The sequence below is a fragment of the Dipteris shenzhenensis genome, chromosome 2, assembly GCF_047967505.1.
Source record: "Dipteris shenzhenensis isolate YYH24624 ecotype China chromosome 2, Dip_SZ_1.0, whole genome shotgun sequence".
Taxonomy (NCBI): domain Eukaryota; kingdom Viridiplantae; phylum Streptophyta; class Polypodiopsida; order Gleicheniales; family Dipteridaceae; genus Dipteris; species Dipteris shenzhenensis.
The window spans coordinates 22,067,501-22,090,869 of NC_141597.1; the positions used below are offsets into that span (position 1 = coordinate 22,067,501).

General features: G+C 42.9%; 1 pseudogene across 1 annotated transcript in view; it reads right to left on the reverse strand.

Annotated features, from left to right (window-relative positions):
- Positions 1 to 12,054: 12,054 nt before the first annotated feature.
- Positions 12,055 to 23,369, reverse strand: part of LOC147904482 (serine/threonine-protein kinase VIK-like) — a 57,655-nt pseudogene continuing 46,340 nt past the window's right edge. Inside the window, exons 6-7 of the transcript XR_015542891.1 lie at positions 12,436 to 12,554; positions 12,055 to 12,347 (exon numbers count right to left, since the gene is read on the reverse strand). The product of XR_015542891.1 is annotated as a serine/threonine-protein kinase VIK-like (transcript). The remainder of the gene's footprint in view (positions 12,348 to 12,435; positions 12,555 to 23,369) is intronic.

Below are 23,369 nucleotides of genomic sequence, written 5' to 3' on the forward strand. Positions count from 1 at the left end.
TATGCCAGATATCAATATCTGCAACTACTTCGGTCCCATGTGCAAACATTGCTGCACTCAATTCAGGCATGTCCGCATCCAACGTAAACATCCTGCCCTTCTTCTTCCCTTTTGCTATCAAGCGACCTTTATTTTTCATATCCTCAACAAAGCATCCATGAGGATTAAATCTGACCTGCAAGCCCTGCTCAACCATTTAACCAACGGAAACCAAGTTCTTGGTGATATTCGGGACATGAAATACATCAGATAGATATTTCTTTTTCCCATCCTGCATAGACAAAGGAATTTTACCAATCTGCACAATAGGATGTTCAGTATCATCACTAGTCTCCACAAATCTTGGTCTTTCCATTTTCCTTGCATCCTACATCCACTCTGCATGACCTGTCATGTGGTTTGATGCACTTGAGTCAACATACCACACATCATTGCTCTCTTCTGCACTTGTCATAGAATTGGTCATGTGCTGTACCATAAACAAATGCTCATTTCTGTCATCACCCTATCTACTAGACGATGCATAATTACCTTGCTACAATTTTCCATTCATGATGTCATTCTACTTTTTATAGTAGTCTTTAGCCATATGACCCATTTTACCATAGTAGTAGCATTCAACATTGCCGTTTGCATTTTGTCCTCTCTGCCATACACCACGGCCTCTTTGGCTCCCCCTTTCTCTAAGGTTACCACGTCCTCCTCCATAGGACTGGTTTTCTTGAATTTGCTGCATATTCTAATTTCTACACAGCCTCTAGATCGGCGTGCTCTACCTTTGCCTCTACCTCTTCCAACATTTGAGTAGAAGACAGGTTCTTTTGAAGTTCCTCCTGAAGAAGATGCACCACCATTTCTCTGCTCTTCAGAAATTAGAAGAGCAATCAACTCCCCAAGATCAATAAAATTCTCACGGACGGTAATGGATGTCCAGAACTGTGAATAATCCTTTCCTAGACCATTCAAGGTCACAGAAACTAAATCATCATCTTCCACTAGCGACCCAATGGAAGCAAGTGCATCTACAATCTTCTTCACCTTCATGTGGTAGTCATTGATGCTCATATTTTCTCTCTGCACATTATGCAACTTCTGCTTGAGCTGAATTTTCCTGGCTTGCGTATTTGTACTGTACATTTTTGTCAAAGTATCCCATGCCTCCTTTGGCATGCTTGCATCATGAATATGCACAATCATAGAATCTAAAATACTGATAGACAGCCAATACATAACTTTTCTGGCTCTCTCATGCCATCCTTTAAATGCCTACAACTCCTGTTGATTGGGAACATTAGGAATAACTAGTTCTTGTTCAGCTCCAGTAATGAACTCCCAATAGCCCTTGAGGAAATTCATCATTCTAAACTTCCATGCTTGGAAGTTGTTTTGGTCAAGCTTTTCAGTGACTATCTGTGAAAGAGCATCAGACGCCATTACAGAACACTGCAAAATATTCTATCACTGCAAAAAACACTTCTTCTACCTCACAAGGGCAAATCTGCAAAATTGATGAAAGTGGTATTTGACCACACAGTCACTTCCTAGTGACAATTTTGCATCAACAGGCAATAAGAATGATTCTGTCACTTCCAATATCTCTGTGCACAGGCATACGATGCAATTTCTGCGGCAACTTTTCACCGACCTGCAGAATAGTGGTCGCACAACAAAAACAGGGCACTTTTCTAAGTACTTGCGAAAAACTTTTGCCACCAAAACGGGCCCCAAAATGGCATTGAATCAAAAAAATATTGCCCTCTCACAGTATATATTGCCCTCTTGCCACACTGCGAAGGGTGTCCCAATCTGAGACAGTGCACTCTTGCACTTTTCGGCTGTGCTACCTACAGAGATTTCCTCCCAAACTTGAAAAAGGAAAGCAACACTGATCCTCTTACCAAGACACCGTGAACTTCGTTTGCTTTCTTGAGCTCCTTACCACAAACTGAGCTCTGATACCATGTGAAGATAGTGGGAGAGAAGTAAGGAGTCTCATTTGCACCTTTCTCACATACACAATGGGGGAATACACACAAAGGTGGAGGTTGAAAACAGTTTTCCTCTTCTTAGTTGTGAAAGCCAAAAAAACTCTCTCTTTTAGCATAAAAGGAATAGATGGACCCTATATGTGGGTCTCAAAGCAAACTCAACAACTGAGCCACTAACTAGAGTACATAAAGATAGCTGTCATCCAGCAATTATTCATGGGCGGTGTACCAACCGCATGTGCAGCTAACAAGTCGGTGACATAAATGCACAACGGTCACCCTGGCATATCACGAGTGGAGCTTGATATCTCAACATGGGGCGCCCCTCTGGCCTAGAGCATTTCCCTATATTCTACCCGAAGTGATTCAAGCAAACTTTGATGAAAAAATGTGCGATTCTACTTCTCTACTCAACCATTGCTCGATCCCTACTAGCACAAGCTAGTCCATGCCTAGAGCCTGTTTCTAATGAGTTTTGAAGGCCACCAATGCTTGCTGGAGCAAGGAGAAATCAGAGAAACAATAGTCAAAGAAGGCGCAACTCTCCCAGATAGAAAGGCGCACTATTTCAGCAATGCTTTGTGGTGAACTTACTTTGATATTCAAGCTTTAGTTTTGCACAGAAAGCCCTCTTAATCTCTTCTTCAGTTGTGTGAATTGTGCCCTAAGAGGAAAGGAAGAACAATTCAAGAGTGGGCAAAATGCATACAGAGGAACTTGCAATCAATGAGCAAGTACAAGGCTTGTAAACAATGTGGGAAAAACAATCACCTTGAGAAGGATTGTTATAGAATCAACCCTTGCTCATATTGTGGAAAGAATAATCACTCTGAAAAGTTTTGCGATGAGAAAAAGAGGACTTTGTCAAATATGGTTGAAGAGAGAACTCCATCAGCAAAAGAAGCATCCAACTTTGTTGTAGAAGACAAGGACTTTGCCTTTTGAGTAACTTGTCTTTGAATCATCACTTGGTCAAATTTTGAGGTTCTCTGCCTGGAGTAGTACTCCAAAAGGAATGTCATATGTTTTGTCTTTTGTAAATCACCTTTGTAAATCACCTCTGGTCACCATATGATGTAGGCCATGTGATATGTGTTTGGTCTATCCCATTTTTGTGAACCTTGACCCTTGAGCACCTTTTCAAGCATGAGATCCTAGAATAGATTTATCCTTGACCACCATGAGATGGCCATGTGTGACCACCATGAGATGGCATGAGAAATATGAGACTAGATGTATCCTTGGCATTGCAAGAGGAAAACCCTGGGGGTATGTTGGGATAAGTGTGATCAAGGGCTTGCTCTAAGGTGCATGTGTGCATCTAAGGGAGTCACATGTGTGTGTGTGTGAGTTGTAGAGGTACATCTAGTGCTATGATGTGTTTAGTGTGTGACCTAAGTGATGATGTAAGACAAAGGCCCCCACATGGGAGGTTTCTTCGATTTAGGCCAGTCCCACAAATATTGGCCAATCTGTGTGATGGGTGGATCTACAAAGCATATGTGCATTTGGATATCCAAGTATGCCTCACTCAAATGATCACCAAAGTCTCCCAAGAAGTATCCATCAAGGCATGTGTAGGTATGTAAGAAGAGCCGGCAACATCATCTTGACAACATGAATGAAAACGATATTGTTGAACTGAAAAATCCCAAGAAGTGTCGTGCTTCTCATAAAATACCTAAGGCCTCTAAAGAGAGAGAGCAAACTCATCGATCCCTAGGTCATGAAGAAGGGAGAAGGAACAAAAGTGCACAATAGACGAGCAATCCCCTTCCAGATGATCCTTGTCTGTCTGTATTCCCAGAAACAATGTTGAATAGACTCCTCAATAGAGAGGCAATGATGGTAAGTAGAGACTTCCTTGAACATGGAACTCCATTGATTCACTAAAATGTTTGTGTGGATAGAAAGCCAAAAGAAAACAATGATTTTTCTATTCTTGAGAAAATTTCAAAGTCCCTTTCAAAAGGATTTCTACAAATAAAAAATCTCTTAAGAAGTGCAATAGTGGTGGTGGGCTTCTAGCATCAATGGTGGAACTGAAATTCCTTACTAACCGTATAGCAAAAGAAGGAGAGACTCTTCTCTCGCTGTCTTGCATCAATGCACTTCCATTCCTAGAGTCCCACTGCAAATAATTTATGGAGACACCTCCATAGCCAGCTTCTACAAACCCAAGGCAATGTGATCAAGGTTCGGATCTAGATACCATCCTGAAGCCAAAAACACGGATCTAGATAACCTATAAACCTATCAAGCTAAAAGGTTATATCCACAAGGATATCTTCACTTGTGGACTTGGACAACCTACCCCAAAGTGAACATTAAGGCATCCCCATCTGAACCTCATGATCCTATAACCTAAAGTGGGATACCTAACCTCGTAAAGGCTCCAAGCCAAGTAGATCGATAGTAGATCTGTCATCCATATCAACCTAATCCAAGTGTATGGTTGCATTAATCTAATGAATTCCCCCCTCACTTCCTTTGAGGTGGCTTACTAATTGAAGCTTATGTCCACCTGAAAGGTTTTTTGAAATCCTTCCAAGAGTCCATAGAGGAAGCATGACCGCTCTCCCATTTGGACTGGTGCATATGATGAGAAGATCCAAGTGACCTGCCATGACCATCAAGTATGATGTCATCTACATGATAGATTGGCCATCAATCTCTTCACGATAGGAATGAGAACTCTCAAAAGACTAATCATAAAGTGTCTCTAAGGCTTTAAGATAGTAGCCATAAAAGGGGAGGACGGAATCTTGAGATGGGATTGAAGTAAAATTCCACCTAGTGCTATCCATCCAATCCCCATTTGTGAAAGGAGAATAGAACGCATTATGTCATATACGTTAAAGCATTAAAGCATTTAGTCATATACATACTCACCATGTATGTGAAGTAAGCTAATCACCATGTGGTTATGTGGTGGTTATATACTGACATAGCATTTTGTCATATACATTAAAGCATTTAGTCTCATTTCATACTCTCCATGTATATAAAGTAAGCTGATCACTAGCACCACCACAACAAGATGAATGTTATTACATTTCATACATGTTGTGGAAGTCGGGCTTCAATATCAAGTCACGGTTGTTATCCCTATAATCAATACAAACAAAAAAACAAATAAGACATTAAAAACTTTGGCTTTAGGGCTCAGAATGACAATTGAATATAGCTAAATAGAACTATGAATGAAGAGATAAATACAAATGTGAAATCAACTTTAGGTGTTTCCTTACCTCTTAGTGGGAAGAGCTAAATACAGTTGTGAATGAACACAACTTCTATGCTACCCACATTAATCCAACCCTAGTGGGTATCATAAGAAATTTTTAGTAAGTTAGTACTATTGTGTCCTACTTTGAGGTGTGTTTCCTATGTTTTCTTCTATGTTTATCATGCTACATGCTGTGTTTGTTGTGTGTGTGCCATGTTTTCTTTTGTGCTTGTCGTTGTTTATCTATTTGAGGCTATGTTTGCTATTGCATGTTTGTTGGTAATGTAGAGGAGTGTGGGATAGAAGAGACGCATCATGGCACAAAGAGTGAGAGCACAAGTGAGGCAAAATCCATATATTAGAATGAAGGAATGACCTCCATTTTATAGAAAGAGAGAATGGTGTAGGCACCTCCCCTATATCAGTGGCAATCAGCCCAAATACTATACATCCCTTGACAACCATCTAGGTGAGCATGAAGGGGTCTTTTTGGGTGGCTTCTCTTAGGAGGAATGTTTTCCTTAGAGCATGGAGTGGCTCTTCATTTTTGTCAAAGTCCTCTGCTAGGGTTGAGGTGGCACTTTAATCCTCAACCTTGGATTTTCTTGCATGAGCATGTTTTTTTCCCTCTTGGGGTGTTGGCTTCTCATGCTTCGCATGATGTATTCTACCAAGAGCTTTGCTCTTAGAGTTTCCTTCATTCAATAGAATCCTTTTCTTTGAAAACTAAATTAAAATATGCTCATATGTGCAGTGGTCCTCAAGGGAGGAGATGACTTATATGCTAATGTTCTAGATGTTTCGTAGATTGCAAGAAAGTGAAAACAGAGGGAATACTTAAGAAGCAATAAAGTTGATGATTGCAGTCTTAAACTTTCATCTAGTTCCTCCTTGAAAGTCCTCAAGGTGATGTGTAAGAAAGTGGGAAAAGAAAGAGCAGCATATAATAATTGGTCTTAGCATTAAAATATCCTCAAGTGTCTTGAGAGAAGAGAGTGGTAAGCAAAGAGAATACTTGAGTAGCTATAAATTGTGTTACAACATCAAAATTACATCTAGTTTCTTGAGAAATTTTGTGCAAGAAAAGAAAGAATAGACTTTCAAGGTGTGGATTATTTGGACCATTAAAGAGAGTAAGGAGTACAAAGAAAGCTAACAACATTCCAGGATATGAAGGTGAGAAAAGATGAAGGAGCTTGCTAATGATTTTGATGAAGTCACATGTAGTCCCCTAAGGAGAGTGCAAACTAATAGATGCATAGAAAAGTACAAACTTGAAAGGCAACTTGGATCACACTAATTAAACATTGGTTTCATAGCATTATACTAGTTTCAGGTCATGCCCCAAGAGGCCATGTTGGACCAAATTTATCCCAAATCTAGAGCAAAGTATTACCAAGGTCTTCTATCAAGCACCTAGCTCCCTCTCACATCATCATTTGTGCTAGCAAAGTCCCTTAGCATGGTAGAAAAAGTCTCTCAATACCATGCTCTCAAGCAACGGGTTATCAAAAAGAACATGGATGAAGTGTGAAAAGTCATGTTCCCTTGTACTTTTCAACATCTTTGTTCCATGAACTGATATGGCGATGCATCTGTGAACCTGCTCATCAAAACAACATCATTTTAGTAGGACCATTTTCATGTCTCAAACTATCCATTATGAATTAGCCATCCAAAGTATCCCATTTCCTACTAGCATCATTGCTTCTATTGAATCCATGAGAGTCAACGGAATGTTGCCATCTTCCTCTTCCTGAGGGCCGATATCCTCCTCTACTTGGAATGCCACCACATCTCCCGCTACATGCCGAATTGTTACCACATCTAGCACTTTTGGGATGCTTGTCATCCATGGTTTTAGCCCGTTTTGGATTAAGCGATCTAACCAAAAAAAAAAATTCTTTTCCATTCAGCCCTTGAAAAGGATCCACGTCTGGATCATTAACCGTTGATTTGACAACTTCATTGACCAAATCTCGGTAGCAAGAAAATACCATAGCCTGCATAACTGAGAAAAAAAGGAAAGGAAGAGCACCTAGATGAAGGAGCACATTTTAATAGCAAGTGTACTACCGTTCATAAAATGGTGTATGTGGTTAAGTATATACCAGATTGCATGGTCAAACCACATTACTTTGTTTGGACATTGTATACCCATATTGTTACATTTTCATTTTAGGTAGGGATGCATGTAATTCCAAACATCCATTACTTTTTTATGGGTAGTAGTGTCTTGTGGCTACAAAAATCTCCTTGTTTTGAACCACAAAAGGACTCCTCTAGGTCATTTAATGCAAAGAGCTCTCGAAAGACAATCTTATCCATATGTGTTAGTCTTCCTTCAATAGCCATGTTTTTGAATTCTTATCCTACATCATCCGTATTTTCAATAATCTCTGCCAAGACAGCCCACATCTCAAAGATGATGGATGCTGGGATACGTAAGCCATTAAGAGACCATAGCTTATGGTCTACTTGATGTGAGAATATTCCTTCCAAAATCCTTCTTGGGATAATAGGATTTAGTGAGACGTCTTTTATGTTAAGGGACAAGGTATCAGGTGTAGGAAAGTCCTGTGTAAGGATATCCTTATCTTCTTGAGATAAAGTCTCAAAAGGAATAATGGATTGCATTTTTAAGGAAAAAGGTGTAACAGTGATGTTGTGCTTTCTTCCTCCACTATTATCCAATAAGTATATGTATCGTGATAGCAATAAAAATCCTTGATAACCCTGTTAGACTTCCTTTTGTTGTGGTTGTATTGTGACTCATCATTGGATATGATTAACCAATGACTTTAGAAAGTTTTTGTATGGTGGAGAGGGCATTTTCAGAAGACTTTGCTGATAGCTCCCAAACTCAACACCAGTCTGTAATGTTTAATTGGATCAATAAAAGTTGATGGTTTTCTAAATCTGTTGAAAGTAAACCTCCATCATGCTACTAGATGAACCTGTGAATTTCTTTGTGGGAAATAATGGATAAAAAGCCTTGGACTCCAATGGAAGAAGCTGGTAGGGGATCCATATACCCCATTTTTTATAGATCCTCATGCCATGTATAGTCTTGTGAAATTGGACAAAAAAGGGAAAATAAAAAGAATGGATAAATGTTATGGATGGCAATAGATGAGGGTTATCCCCCCTTATCCATCCCCCATGTGCGTGTGCAAACATTTCAAGACAAACATTATCCATCTCAATCTTTTAAGGCAATAAACAACAAGACAAACTTTACGAAGAAGGGACGACACAATATTTTACAAAAAATAAATTTGCTATATATAAATATCATATGATATTGAAGGAGCTCTACTTGCCTACATCCATCCACAATAAGGACAAGTTAGAACAAGAACCCCTAATTGCATGACTACAAGCTTTAAAGTGCAGCTCCACTTGTTATCAATGTCTCAACATCGTAAGGCATTTATAGTAGCAAATTTTATCAACCTTGGATGGTGGTGCATCATGTGGCACCCCAACACAGGTATCCAAATGCTCCATGTGTAGGTGAATTTTTTTCACTCCTTTCTAAAACATAATTTCACAAATGACTCCGAGTAGGGGGTCGATAGAATCCTTATACCACGCTTTTGTAAGGTATTTTCTCTCAATTAATGGCCGAAGATTCATAAAGAAAGCTATCTACCAATCTTATATACTATGGACCGTGATAGAATCAGCTTTCAAAGTAGGAGCCACAATCACCCTGCATAAGTCAAGAATTGTGTCATTCTAGGAGGATAGTATTTTGTTTCTAACTTTTTTCGTATATAATGAATGTATTATGAACCAGATTTGTTCACGTGCTAGTCATTCTTTTAGTCACACACATTATGATAGGCCATTCTCACAAAACATCTAGAGCCATGGTGTTTATAAGAGCCAATCCATGATAATAGAGTTCCATATGAAAGGACTGCCATAAGAGCCAATCCATGATAATGGAGTTCCATGCATGAAAGGACTACCATATGAGAGTAGTTGTTGACTCACACTTGAATACGGCTCTTCTTGACTCTTTTGTATGTTTTAGTGACCGTCGTATGTCCAGATGTCTGCTGTGTCTAACAACTAGTATATTGGATTCCATGATTGGTTTGATGCACGAGCTACTTTGATAATCAGGAGCTTTTACATATTGCCTTCTTACAATTGTTTGTAATGTATTAAAAGATAACACTGTATATAATGAAAAGATATGAATTGTAAGCTCACAGACTCTTGTTACCTATTGATATTATGGCTCTTCGGGATGTTGACTAGCTTGCATGGAGCCCATACTAGCTTTGATAATGGCAGTCGATCGTCAAACGAAGTGCGTCGTGAAAGAAGACTCCCACAATCCACTAATTTTGCGCTAAAAGATTGTGCAACCTACTATACTAGCATATATACCTGGCTCTGGTTGTGGCCGTGTGTAACGGCAATCAACCTTCTTGCTAGTAGCGCATGCTAATCACGAGTCTCCTACTAGGCCATGAAGATGAAGCTACATTTGAGATAGCAGCCATGGAACATATGGAAACCTTTTATAGTTACATTATGACTAAGCCAATCAGTCAGTTTGGATTCTCATGTCACTATGTTTCCTTATGAACACTCTTATAAAAATCACACATATTTTTCTCACAAGCACTCATATGAAAATCATGCATTTTCTCCTTATGAAAAATACATTTTCTTATGGGCACTCCTATGAAAATCATGCACTTTTATTGTAGTTTTTAACTTTTGTCCTTCTGTAGTCATATAACTTAGCTCCATTTAAAAGGAACATAGTAGACACATTTTCTTACTAACATCAAGAGACTGTGAGCATTATTTCATAGAGATGAATCCGTATGCAAATACCATCATTTGCGATGCTCAAAATTTCATCATGCTACATGGGTAGCAATTTTTGTTTCAATGTTAATATCAGAGGTTCTGCCATTGATAAGGAGAAACACCAATACACCATATCAACATCATGGTCTAGTCATGAGTGCTAGTCCAACATTATAATGCCATCAAAAGCATGTGTGTGTGTTTAGATTTCATAATCCCATTAATAAATGAACCATACAATTAATTCAATCATTTGGATAATTATAACAAGAAATGGGTTGAAATTTTTGTAAGAAAACTAAATTGAAGTAACCTTTAAAAATATGCGATCCAAAAGTTTGGTAAGGAAAGCAAGAGGATTGATAATAGAATTTTTATTTATATTGAGTTTGCAAACTTTAAGTAAAGAATTAGTACAATAGTGTCGAATCCATCAAGTAGTCCACGCTCCAAGGTCAGGGTCCACTAACCTACCACCATCCAAACCAACCAGTTGTTAAAACAATGAAGTTGAATTTGGATAGACAGGTAATGCATGTATCCCCAGGCTTGTTATCGCTTTATCAAAAAAATTGAACAAACCTTTTGAAATTCTAAAAGAAAAAGAAACTTTAAAGGAATTTAAGCAAGAAAAAACTTTTTAAAGCAAAAAAAAAACCTAAATATAGTTCTAGAGGCTAACAAATAAAAGTGAAGGTAACAAAGGGGGTTTAGTCTCCGTAAACAAAAGATTACAATTTACCACAAGGCACTACACCAATCAAGAGAAAAAACGAAGGGAGGTAAACCACTCCCTTGTGTAAAAAGGCCTAACTTATCAAGCAATAACCTAAATAAATTAATTTGACAAAGAATTAAAAGGAAAAAAATATAAAAAAATAGAATTAGTTTAAAAATAGCAATTTAGTTGACTCTTTGAAAACATTAATTTGAATTAGTCAGTTTACATTATACCGTAAGTTTTACTACAAGGGCAATATATAAAATTTAAATTTAGACAATAATTAAGAAAAGAAATTAAAGGGACAACAAAACTAGACGAGAACTACATAAAACTAAAGGAATTACAATTAGGTGAGGGGGGTCATCCACACCCTCCCTAAAAATAAATTACAAGTGTTAAATAAGGAGCGATCCTTTATCATCTTTTTAACACGTAAATTTTTGTAATAGGTTATATACATATAAAAGGAAGCAAAAGTGAAAGCTAGCAATTTTTCAAGTACCAAGGGAGTTTAATGGTTAAAAGAAGGATATTAAGCATAAAAATACCAGTCAACCCTAAGGGTGACTACTCAAAAGAAACTTTAAAGGTTGACTCCTCAAGAGAACCTTTATGATAAGGTTTCTTTTTAGAAAGATAAGTGTCTAATGCAAGCAAGACCCTAGCGAATCATGCCTCAACACATGACATCAAAGAAACTATGCACAACGAAAAGTTATCATGCAAGGTGGAAGAAAAAAGTTAGTAAGCAAGAAGCTCGAAAGATAAGCTACTACAACGAAGAAGCTCAAAAGAGCTTGGCATCCAAAGCTTGCAGAAGACGACCAACCAGCTTGGAGCAAAGAAGCTCGAGGCAGCTCTGCAAGGCGAAAGCTCGTCGAGGTCAGCTCGACGAAGACGCAAGGCAGTGACAACAAAGAAGCTAAGCTCGGATAGAGAACAAGTGCCGCAATGTAGGGGCGACTGGCACAAACTTTGGCACCAGCTCCGATTGGCAACTCAGAAGAATAGGCATGATGGAGGAGAAGAACTGCAACGAGGAAACAACGGTGCAGCTAAAGAAGATGGGATCAACAAGACAAGGAGATGGAGAGCTCGAGCGGCCAAGCTGAAGAGCAAGGGGAGCAAAGGTGGCTGTGTGTAAAGGCCTTGAAGGTGTAGAAAAGGATACAAAATAGTAGGACCTTGACTGTTGGAATAACTATGTTGAAAAAGGGTCCGTCACAAACTCTGGCCCCAAGTTATGTTACATGTAGGATACATGAGCCTGGCAAATTTCTGTATTGCTCCCACTTCTCACTCAGTCTAATTTATGTACATCTTTCAGAAGCCTCCAACCTTGAATTAGAGGTCATTCTGATTCATGATTTGAAAAAATGAGGCCTCCTCGTGCATCAAGAATAGACATTCAACTTTGAACGCGAGAGGGCATGTTGGGCTCATTCATTAAAAAGGCCAATAATAACCATCACTTTGCTGCATCTCACGCTTTACATGCTCTAAGCACTCCAAGATCAAAGTAAATGAAGGCCTTTCTTCTTTCTTGCCATTCCAGCACTTTGTTGTTAACCTTCAATGACAAACAGTTATTAGCCAAACAAAAGCAAATTCACAGGCACATGAAAAGCGATCATCTTGAACAGGGTTTGTCTGTATACTCTTTCATTCTTGCTGGGTAGGTCTTAGCACGCAATTTTGGTCTCAGGTTCTCTTTAGCCATACACTTTGCAGCCTCATATGGATCCATGTCACTGAAAGGGGGTCCGCCTTTAAACATCTGTCAAATCAGAGAAAAGACAAAGTTAAGTACTGTTGTTGACTCTGTGCCAACATGAACTTATGAAGAAAGAGAAGGTGATACAACTTTGTGATACAACTTTGTGTTACAACTTTGTGTTACAACTTCTAGACACAACTTTATGTTACACAAAGTTGTTACACAAAGTTGTTACACAAAGTTGTTACACAAAGTCGTAACACAAAGTCGTAACACAAAGTTGTGTCACAAAGTTGTAACATAAAGTTGTGTCTAGCTCTTTCCTACCGCTTTCGTAGGAAGAGCTGGGTATTCTATGTTGCAGGGTTCCGAGGCTTTTTGTCACCTACAGATATATTGGGATTGTCGTTGTAGTATATATGTAGCTTAGGACCTCGAGTCGTGTTCCGGTGAGAGACGTAGACTTAAATGTGGTGAGTAAACATAATGCAAGCATGTGTAAAAGGCACGTAAACCATTGTTGTTGGGGTAATGAAGGCTTTCGCCTTCATTGGGGGTTGTAGGGTTTAGGAGGAGTTTAAGGGTTCAGAAGGAGGTTCCAAGGTTTAGAAAGAGTTCAGGGTTAGAAAGAGTTCCAGGGTTCAGAAGGAGGTACCAAGGTTTAGAGTAGAGTACATGGTGGAGAACTCGTCTCCCTCGTAGATCATTGAGTTTAGAGGGTTTAGGAAAGTATAGGAGTGGGAGAGGAAGAAGGTGTAAGAGCATGGGTGAAGTAAGAGGGAGAGGAGGAAGGAGGAGGAGGGAAGAGGAGGAGGGAGAGGGAGGAGAGAGGAGGAGGAGGAGGAGGGAGGAGAAGGGAGGAGGAGGAGGAGGAGGAGGAGGAGGGAGAAGGGAGGAGGAGAGGGAGAGGATGGGTTGCAGGGTTGGAGGAGAGGGAAGAAGGGTTGCAAGGTTAGGACATGCTTTTGGACGTGCAGTGCAAGGAAGCATGGACACTTGAGACAAATGCTTGGAATACCAATGTAGACTCAACACAATGCCCCAAGAGTGTGGGCTTCATTCCATTATGGGGTATTTATACAAGTTGGAGAGCTTCCCTCCCTGCATGTAACACAAAGTCGTATCACAAAGTTGTAACACAAAGTTGTGTCACAAAGTCGTAACACATTCTCTCTCTTCATGTAGAAGATGTAACACAAAGTTGTTACACAAAGTTGTTACACAAAGTTGTAACATAAACTTGTAACACAAACTTGCAACACAAAGTTGTTACACAAAGTCGTAACATAAAGTTGTGTCTAGAAGTTGTAACACAAAGTTGTAACACCTTCTCTTTCTTCATAAGTTCATGTTGGCACAGAGTCAACATACCCCCGGATCCATTTTATTACCCGTCCTCGGGTTATGGCTTATTGCGATCACGTACCTGGGTTGCCATGTTTTTAGTCCAGTGGCTGTGGAACTTGTGTCGTGCCAGACGGTCCTGCTGTAGAGCCTTAGCACCGTACAATTTTTGCGCAGTTTCCAGGTAGCCTGTATCCACCATTTGCTCGAACAGAGATATGTGGCGTGCCTCCAAGAAGATCACTCTTTGGTATAGTCTGCTTCTGAGCATCAATCCGTTCATTGGGATTAAAGCTGAGTGGAGGCAAATGGGAATCAAGGTAGCATGGGACTTCCAGAATTAATGCTAATGTTTTGCAGAATATGGCACTTTGGCGAAGGAAGCGATCAATGTTGCCGCGCATTGTTTGTTCATGCTGCTGAAGTGCTCGGATCATGGCGCCTTGGATAGTCCATTCTACACCAGAGTAGGATTCGATCATTGGCCAATTAATGACTCGATCTTCAGCCAAAGTGTGTATGTTGGCTTCCCATCTTTTACGCCGTGGAACTGCATAGAACTTGGGATGGGTTCTGAGACATGGAGGTGCCCGTAAGTACTCCTTTAAGAAGCTTACATCAAAGAGCTTGGGACGGCGCCAATCAGGTTGTGGATCCAATTTGCTAATCCAAGCTTCACTTATTTGGTGCTGACGAAGATTGGTAGGAAAGTTACCCAGGGTCCATCCACCGCGAGTTTTCATATCAGGATATTTGCTCCAAAATTCCTTGATGGGGTTACTGGGAAGTGGTATCTCATCAAAATCATACTCATCATTGGAACTTGGCATGGGTGTACGAATTGGATTATCCGGATCCTGATATTCAAAATCAAATACTGCATCATTTTCTGCTGATGGCAGCACCAGAAGTGTCGGAGGTGATGACGGGGCCGGGAGAGAAGCAGGGGACATGGGGGAGAAATATGGCTGAGTGATAGTGGCGGAAGGGGGAGCAGAGGGGAGGGGGGGAAGAAATGGGCAAATGGTTTGAGCAGCTTGGTAATCCTCAAGGGTAGGATTAGCAAGGGAGGGGAAAAAGCTAGGTGTGAGGGGCTCGTAAGTTTGGGACTGTTGGGTGAGTTGAAAATGGTGAGAGGCATGAGCAAAGAGACGATGGAGGGAATAGATGTTAGGATGGAGCTCGGGGAAGGTTAAGAGGGTGGCAGCAGCAAGGGGAAGTGAGGTTATGATGTTGGTAGAAAGAGTGGTTAGATATGGGAAGTTGGATGTGAGATAGGCCTTGTCATCGTCTGACACTTCTTTTTGCTGGTGCGATGGGATGATCAGCTGCATGGGTTGGATGCCCGTTATGTCATGCCGTGCAAATAATAGGGATGGCCTTTGCATGGGTTGTAGTGGGCCGTCATTGGTGTTGTCTTCCAATGCCTCATTGTTATGCACTAGCAATTGGAGTTCAAGCTTGGAGATGGCTATTTTTTGGGAGTGCATCTCATTCATCTTTTCTTTGTACTGATGGTAGATGCTTGTGTATGCCTCTTTAAGTTTTTTCATTTGCAAGGTGACCTTTGCCTGTTGAGGGATGTCTTCAGTGGTATTGGACCATTGGTCCAAGAACTGGGCTTGTAAAGTGCTGGCCTCTTGAACAGTAGCAAGTTGGTCTTTTAAGAGTCGGCATTCCCTTGTAAGCTCATCAATGCTAAAGGCACGTACTGCCAAAGATTGTTGCATGTCTTCTAGCTTGTCCTTGCATTCCTGGAGCTCGTCTTCTTTGTGAATGAGAGTGAGTCGAGCTTGTGCCACTTCCTCTGTTTGTTGCGCATGTGCAGTTGTCAGGGAGTTATAGGAGGTCTGTAGGATTGCCATTGCTTCTACTGCTGCAGTCAGCTGTGTTTGACTTTGATGGAGATTGGAGGTCACATCCCTTACGGCCTTTTCTTGAGCTTGGAGAGCCTGGTTCATGTGCACTTCTTCTACCTCCTTCTCATCTATCTGTGCCCGAAGAGCCTTGACCTCGATGGCGATTGCCTGGAATTGGTCTTCGATTTCTAATGCCGTCTGCCTTTCCAATTCTCTTGCATATGCTTCCTTAGCCAAGCTAGTGAAGAGTTCGGACATTTGGATCATTTGGCTAGCTTGATGCTGGAGAATGACAGATGGTAATGAGGTCTGGCGATATTGCTGATACAAGTGGTGCCCATGTACCCATCCCGAGGGTTCTGTAGTACTTGGGGGAGGTTGTTCCAATGGCATTTCACTCCCTTGTGGACAATAGTCATACTGCTGATCTGGCACGAGCTCTCCTTGGGGCTGATCGACTGGCATGACGTCGATGGGCGGTTCGAGTGCTGATGTGGTCTCAAGCTCTGGTGCTGATCGTTCCTCAGGTTCGGGTGCCAACCTTGTCTCGAGCTCGGGTGGGTGCTGTTGGGGGAGACTTAGTGGTTGCAATTATGCACCGAGCTGAAGCATTTCCTGGGGCAATTCTGCAATCCTGCTTTCCAGAATAGGTACTTCTGTTAAGGCATCTGTACTGATCAATGTGATAGCTGGAGCAGTTGATGATGGCTCCCATACTGGTGAGAAGGGTATGTCCAACTCCTCAATTGGCTTTGGAGACTGGGGCAGAGTCATTTCTCTTTGTTGTAGTTCCTTTTTGATGATGATAGCCAATAAGTGCGGAATTTTACATTTCGGGCCTGAAGAACCATCGAGTTTTTTGGTAAAGAAAATGACGAAGTGTTGGACCCAGTCTTGTTTGAGCTTCCTACTCAGCAAAACAAATGTGCGGAGTGGAAGGGAGCGTTCCTTGCCGTTCTTTATTCCCAGGATGGTGGATAGAAATTGTGCTGCTTCCTTGAGATGAGGGTCAAGGATTGTGCGAAGCAAGATGCCATCTCTATGGATCAGGGTACCCTTGGTGAGGAGAGACTGTACTTCGATAAACTTTGCATCCGCAGACCTTTTAGGGTACTCGCCACCTTGCCTTGGCAGAGAGAAAGCCCTTTGAATGACTGTACTGTCGAGGATAATGTTCAGTGGGCTCTGCTGTACAGTGATTGTACCGTACTTGCCATCCGTTGCATTGCTGGAGTAGTAAGAGTGGAGAAAGTCCTTAATGTAGGTGGTCATGATAGGACTATCCTCCAAGGATTTGAGGCTCTCATGCAAATTGCCTAGACCCCGTTGCTCTAAGTAAGATGTTGCTTCCTGGGAAAGAGCATAAGTCGAGGTGGGTGGCCAGACAAGTTCCAATGATTGGGCCTTGTTAACAGTTGTGCACGCCGGCTGTGACTGGGGTGGCATTTGTTCTGCTTGGGCATGCACTGAATCTTCTTCGGAGCTATCGCTTTGGACCACGAACGCCTGTGGTCTCCGTGGTTGAGAGGATGTAGATGGCTGCGAACTCGGGAGGGGGTCTCGTGGTTGAGGTGGTGGGCTCTTTCTGCGCATCCTCTTTAGTGGCGGCATCTTTTCTGAACCTGCATCCATGTACAGGTAGTGTACCATTGATCATTACATTGATTGGCATGCCTGTATGACCTTTCTGTGTGGGTGTGGGAGAGAGATCTTTTTTTTTTTAATTTTTTAATACATCTTTTGAGAGGGTGGAATGAAAGTGTGTTGTACAATTATTCATGCAATCATCTATGTGTCTAAGCGAAAGCGTGTGAGTGCACGTGACCTAGTAGCTAAGTAGGGACTAACTATATGCTTTTTTTGCTGGGATTTTCATAGGGCAGCTAGAACTCATTCACCAATCCTGAGCTCTAGGTAAAATCGATTGAGGCTACCTATATGTGCGAAGACGTACATATGCAAGTGAGTGCTCGTGATACAATCTAATCCTAACTAAGGAAGACTTGGTTTCCCAAATCTTCGTTTTTGTCGGGGATGGCTCGCGTGTTGATGGAGTAGCGCTTCAGTCGGCTCCCGTTTATTGTTGTGTTGAATTGGACTCCATCTAGTGTTTAAAGTAGCACAGCTCCAATGGGATTCATCTTGCGTACTCGGTAGGGTCCTTGACCTAGATACTTCAGTTTGCCCTTGTGTACTTTGGCATTGTATAACAGGACTAAGTCGCCTTCCTTGATGTCTTTAGCTTTCAGATTCCTGTCAAACCATGCCTTTCTTCGACGTTTTTCTGTTGTCATGGCATGATAAGCGACTAGTCTTGTCTCTGTATGCTTTTCCAACTGACAGAGCCTTTCTTTCAAGGACTCATGATCACCCATGCGTTCCTGTATTGCGATGCGCAGACTTGGTATTACAAATTCGAGTGGGACCACGGCTTCAAGACCGTACACCAATTGAAAAGGTGTGTTCCCTGTACTGACCTTGAATGTGGTTCTGTATGCCCATAAGGCTGCATTCAGTTTCTCTGCCCAATCAGAGCGCTGCGGTTCTACTACCTTGGTGAGGATATTGCATATGATTTTGTTTGTGGATTCTGCTAATCCATTCCCTTGGGGGTAGTAGGGTGTGCTTTTTCTATGAATGACCATGAAGCCAGACAAGAGTTCTTGGATTACCTCATTGACAAAATGTGTGCCTCTATCCGACACAATTTCAAGGGGGCATCCGAATCGGGTGATCACATGTTCGTACAAGAATCTTGCTGTGCTTTTGGCATCTGCCTTTCTGACTGCTTTAGCTTCAGCCCATTTGGTAAAGTAATCAGTGGCCACAATGATGTAGCGTGCCTGTGTTCCTTTTGCTGCTGGATGTATGGGACCCACATAATCAATCCCCCATTTTTCAAATGGCTGTTGTGCAACAATTGTTGTTAGGGGATTGAAGTCTTTGTGTTGTGGTTTAATAGTTCGTTGGCATACATCACAGCCTTTTACATATTCATAGGCATCTGCCCACAGTGTTGGCCACCAGTAGCCTGCGAGGAGAACTTTTCTTGCTGTGGCTTCCCCTTGGAAGTGTCCTCCTGCAATGCCTTCATGAACTTCACTCAGGATTGGCAGGATCTCATGAGGCATTACACATCTTCTTAATATCTGGTCCTTGCCCATCTTGTATAGTTGTCCTGCAATGAGTTGATATGGTGCAGCCTTTAGAATCAATTTTCTGGCATCTACTGCTTTCATGTCAGGGGGTGGTCTTCCTGCCATCAAGTACCCAATGATATCTCCACACCATTCTGGAACAGCATCTATTTGAAATAGTGTGGCATCTGGTAAGTCATCTTCTACTCTAGTGGCTTCTTCTCCTGTCTTACTCAGACATGTGATCGGCAATGTAGTGTTGGGCACCTTTGCGGACCACAATTTTGAAGTTGAATTCTTGTAGCAAGAGGAGCCATCTGGTTATTCTTCCTGTGGTACACGGACGGTTCACAAGATAAAGCAATGCTTGATGGTCGGTGTAGAAGACAAAATCATTTGCAAGGAGATAGTGCCGAAATTTCTTTACACTGTACACCATTGCTAGGGCTTCTCTTTCTGTGGTTGTATAGTTGATCTCTGCATCATTAAGTTGTCGACTGGCGAAGTAGACTGGGTAGTCTTTCTTATGTTCACCAGGTTGACAAAGCACACTCCCAATTGCATACTTGGATCCATCAGTATGAACATGAAAATCAATATCCCAATTGGGAGATAGAAGGATGGGTGCTGTGATTAGGCGCCACTTTAAAAGCTCAAAGGCTTGGTCGCACTCTTCGGTCCATAAGAACTCCACTAATAATTTGTAAAGTGGTCTAGCTATCATGGCATACCGCAATATAAATCTTCTATAATAGCCGGCATGTCCCATAAAGACCTGTACACCTTTGGAATTTGTAGGAGGAGGCCGATCTTCGAGAAGTGCCGGAATACTTTAAGAATTATACAAGTGGTAATGCACCAATAGCAATGCCAAGACCAATCAGAGAATCTGAAGTTCAAGAAACCGATAGCATTGGAGAAACTCCAATCTATGAGGGACCGGCAAAAACACGCACAATAAACCTCGCCCTTGAAGGGGAGGAAGAAAAGTTGGTTTTCATTGGGAAACAGCTCCGTCAAGAAGATGAAATCAAACTCAAAGACCTCCTAATGGAATACCGTGACTGCCTCGCATGGTCATACAAAGAGATGAAAGGAATTTCACCAGAAGTGGCAGTTCACACGATCCCTATAAGGGAAGGTGCTCGCCCTAAGGTATGTGGACCTTATCGCACAAATCCTAAATATGGCACCATGGTTTATGACGAGCTGGAAAAACTCCTAGATGCCGGATTCATCTACGAGATAGAGCACACTGATTGGGTTTCACCCATTGTCATTGTGCCTAAACGCAACAAGAAGCTCAGAATATGCGTAAACTTGAAAAATGTGAATGCCGCCACAATTAGGGATCACTACCCCCTACCCTTAACAGAAACAGTGTTGGAAAAGGTGGCAGGATCCGAAATTTATAGCTTCTTGGATGGTTTTAGTGGCTATAACCAGGTACAAATTGCTCCTCAAGACCAATCAAAAACCGCATTTGCTACAGAATGGGGTATTTTTGCATATAGAGTCATGCCATTCGGCCTTTGTAATGCCCCGGCCACATTCCAACGAGTCATGTTCACAGCTTTCAAGTCATTCTTGAATAAGTTTTTACAGGTGTTCTTGGATGATTTGTGCATCCATTCAACCAAACAGGACCACTTCAAATGTCTGGAAGAAGTACTAATCAAATGCAGGGAGTATGGCATCTCCCTAAATCCAACAAAATGCCAGTTCATGGTCACCCACGGAGTTGTTTTAGGACACATCGTCTCTCAACATCGCCCCCTGAGGCGGCGCAAAGCCCCCGCACAGCGCCCCCCTGAGGCGGTGCAACCGCACGCGCCCTCTTCCCCGGCCGCCGCCCCGCGGCGGTGACCCCACGCCACCCCGCCCGCGCCCTCCTATCGCCCCCGCGCAGCGCCCCCCTGAGGCGGCGCCCCCGCCCGCGCCCTCTACCCCGGTCGCCGCCCCGCGGCGGCGACCCCACGCCACCCCGCCCGCACCCCGCGCCACCCCCGCCCCGCCTCGCGCAACCCCCTCGCAACCCCCCGCCCTCCCCTGCGCAACCCCCTCACCCTCCCTCGCCCTCCCCCTCCCCCTCGCAGACCCCTTTCCCCCCCCCTGCGCAACCCCCTCCTCCTCCCCTGCGCAACCCCCCTTGCGAAACCCCCCCCCCCCCCCGGGCGCCGCCGTCGACAACGCCCCCACCCCGGAAAAAAAAAAAAAAAAAAAAAAACCCTAAAACTAGCCCTAGGTTACATCTAATCTTAGTTAGGTTAGTCTTAACTACAGCTAGGTTAGGTTAGTTAGGTTAGGATAACTAGGTTAATTAGTTAACTTACATTAGTTAGTGTATTTAGGTTAGGTTAGTTTAACATCGGTTAGTTATTAACCGTTAGGTTAGCCCAACTAACCTTTAGTCAGAAACTAACTGTAGTTAGTCAAATTAGTTAGTTACAAAAACTGGACAAATCTAGGTTAGTTACCTTAACTAGAGTCACTTGGTTTCAACCCCTCGGTTGGACTTAAAGTCCATTCACACCACCATTAGGACCCCCCAAACGCCAAATTTAGCCCTCCTTTAACCCCTCGAAACTCATCCGTTTGGGACCCAAATTGAACCCCGTTTGAACCCAGATTTCACACACGGAAACATCACGTTACGGGGTATTTTTCCAGCCCATTGCACACCATTTCGGCATCCCTAGCACACGTTCGTTCGCGCCCCCGTGTGGGCCTCATTTTGCATTTATTCACTCGTATTTTCACGCCGCGACCTTCGATTAACGATCCGTCTGCACCGGCACATTTCCCTACACACGTAGGACAATCCTAGGCACATTATTAACACGACGGTCCCTACACATATTAACATCACTCTAACTCTCCTAACGACACCACCTCCACGCCCGCCCTTGGGGTAGCGATCCCCTTGGCAAATCACGCACCATCTGCATGCAGTTACGTTCCGGCCAACGACTTCGACTCCAACGCTCGCCCAATCCGCAAATTACTCCACTGCCACAACCGCCCCCGCCAATCCTCTACCCCGAATCCCCCCCTGAGGTTCACCAACTTCCTCTAACTCCTCCACGCCCCAACATGGCTAGACGTCGTCCTGAGCATGATGGGGACATTGAGCTCGATGCCGAGGCTGACAACTTCTTCAATCGACGAAATCACAACAATCACGGCCGACGCCCCTTGGGAAAACTGGAACTTCCCAAATATAATGGTAGGGGAGACCCTGCTCGCTTCCTCCAACATTTTGATGCCGCATGTCGAGCAGGTGGTGATCAATCCCATGAAACTAAGGTGGCTTGGTTTCCAATGGCCTTAACTGATGAGGCGTCAGAATGGTACCTCGACCTTCTTGTGGAAGAACGTGCCACATGGGACCTACTTCAAACCGAATTCAAACGTCGCTTTCAAACGGAAAGGCTACAAGATGATCCCGCTCTCCAACTCAGCAAGATCGAACAAGGCCGGAGGGAAGATGTACGCACATACCTAGGAAAGATGAAGAGATTGATCGCCAAATGTGACCCACGCCCAGATGCAAAGCACCTCACGGCATGGTTCATAGCAGGCCTCAGAAAGAAAATCCGCAAGGAGATGAAAAAGATAAGTAGCTATGAAACATTCAGTGCTGCTCATGCGGCAGCCATTGACATCGAAGATGGCATGACAGATTCAGACACTAGTAGTGATGATGCCAGATCAAATACACGAGATAAGCGCTCGAAAAAAGGTAAATCAAAGGACACTGCCGAAACATCCAATGAAGATCGCCTCGAGGCCATGACCTTGAAATTGAAAGAAGATATGATGCAGGCCATGGATCAAAAACTCCACTTGTCTCAGCCGCCAACTCAAACATATCCACGGCGAGAAAATGTCTGGTGCCCACACTGCTTGGCAAATCATACAGCAAATGAATGCCCAGTCCTAAGAGCAAGAATCACTGCACAAGCAAATCCACCGCCACGGTTGTGGTGCCATATCTGTGTCGTCGGCGGCCATGATGAGACCAGTTGCATCTTTAACATGCGCAACAATCCGCCTCGACCACCACAATACCAAGCGGCACCCATGCCAGTATACAGGCAACCGGCACTTGCATAAGCACCCCCAGCTCCGAGACTAAATCCTGTACCCGTTCGGACACAAGTCCCCCAACTACTCAGGAATACGAATCCACGACCGTATCCAAGAGCAGCAAATCCAGCTCCTCAGGCAGTTCCAATACATCAATTACAAGCCGAGGAAGTCGACTCGCTATTTGAGTATGAAGCAGAGTACCCAGTGTACTACGTCGAAGGTGCAGAGGGTTTAATACCAGTCTATGCAAATCAAGTGCGACCCAACACATTTCGCGCACCAATCAAGTGTTACAGTTGTGGAGAAAATCATAGAATCGCAGAATGCCCTCATCGCGGTAGCCCAGCCACTTTCCAACCACTCTGCAGAGATTGTGGCATAGGACATGCCTGTATGGATTGTCCCATGAAAAATAAGGTCCCAGAACAAACAGAGGTTAAGCC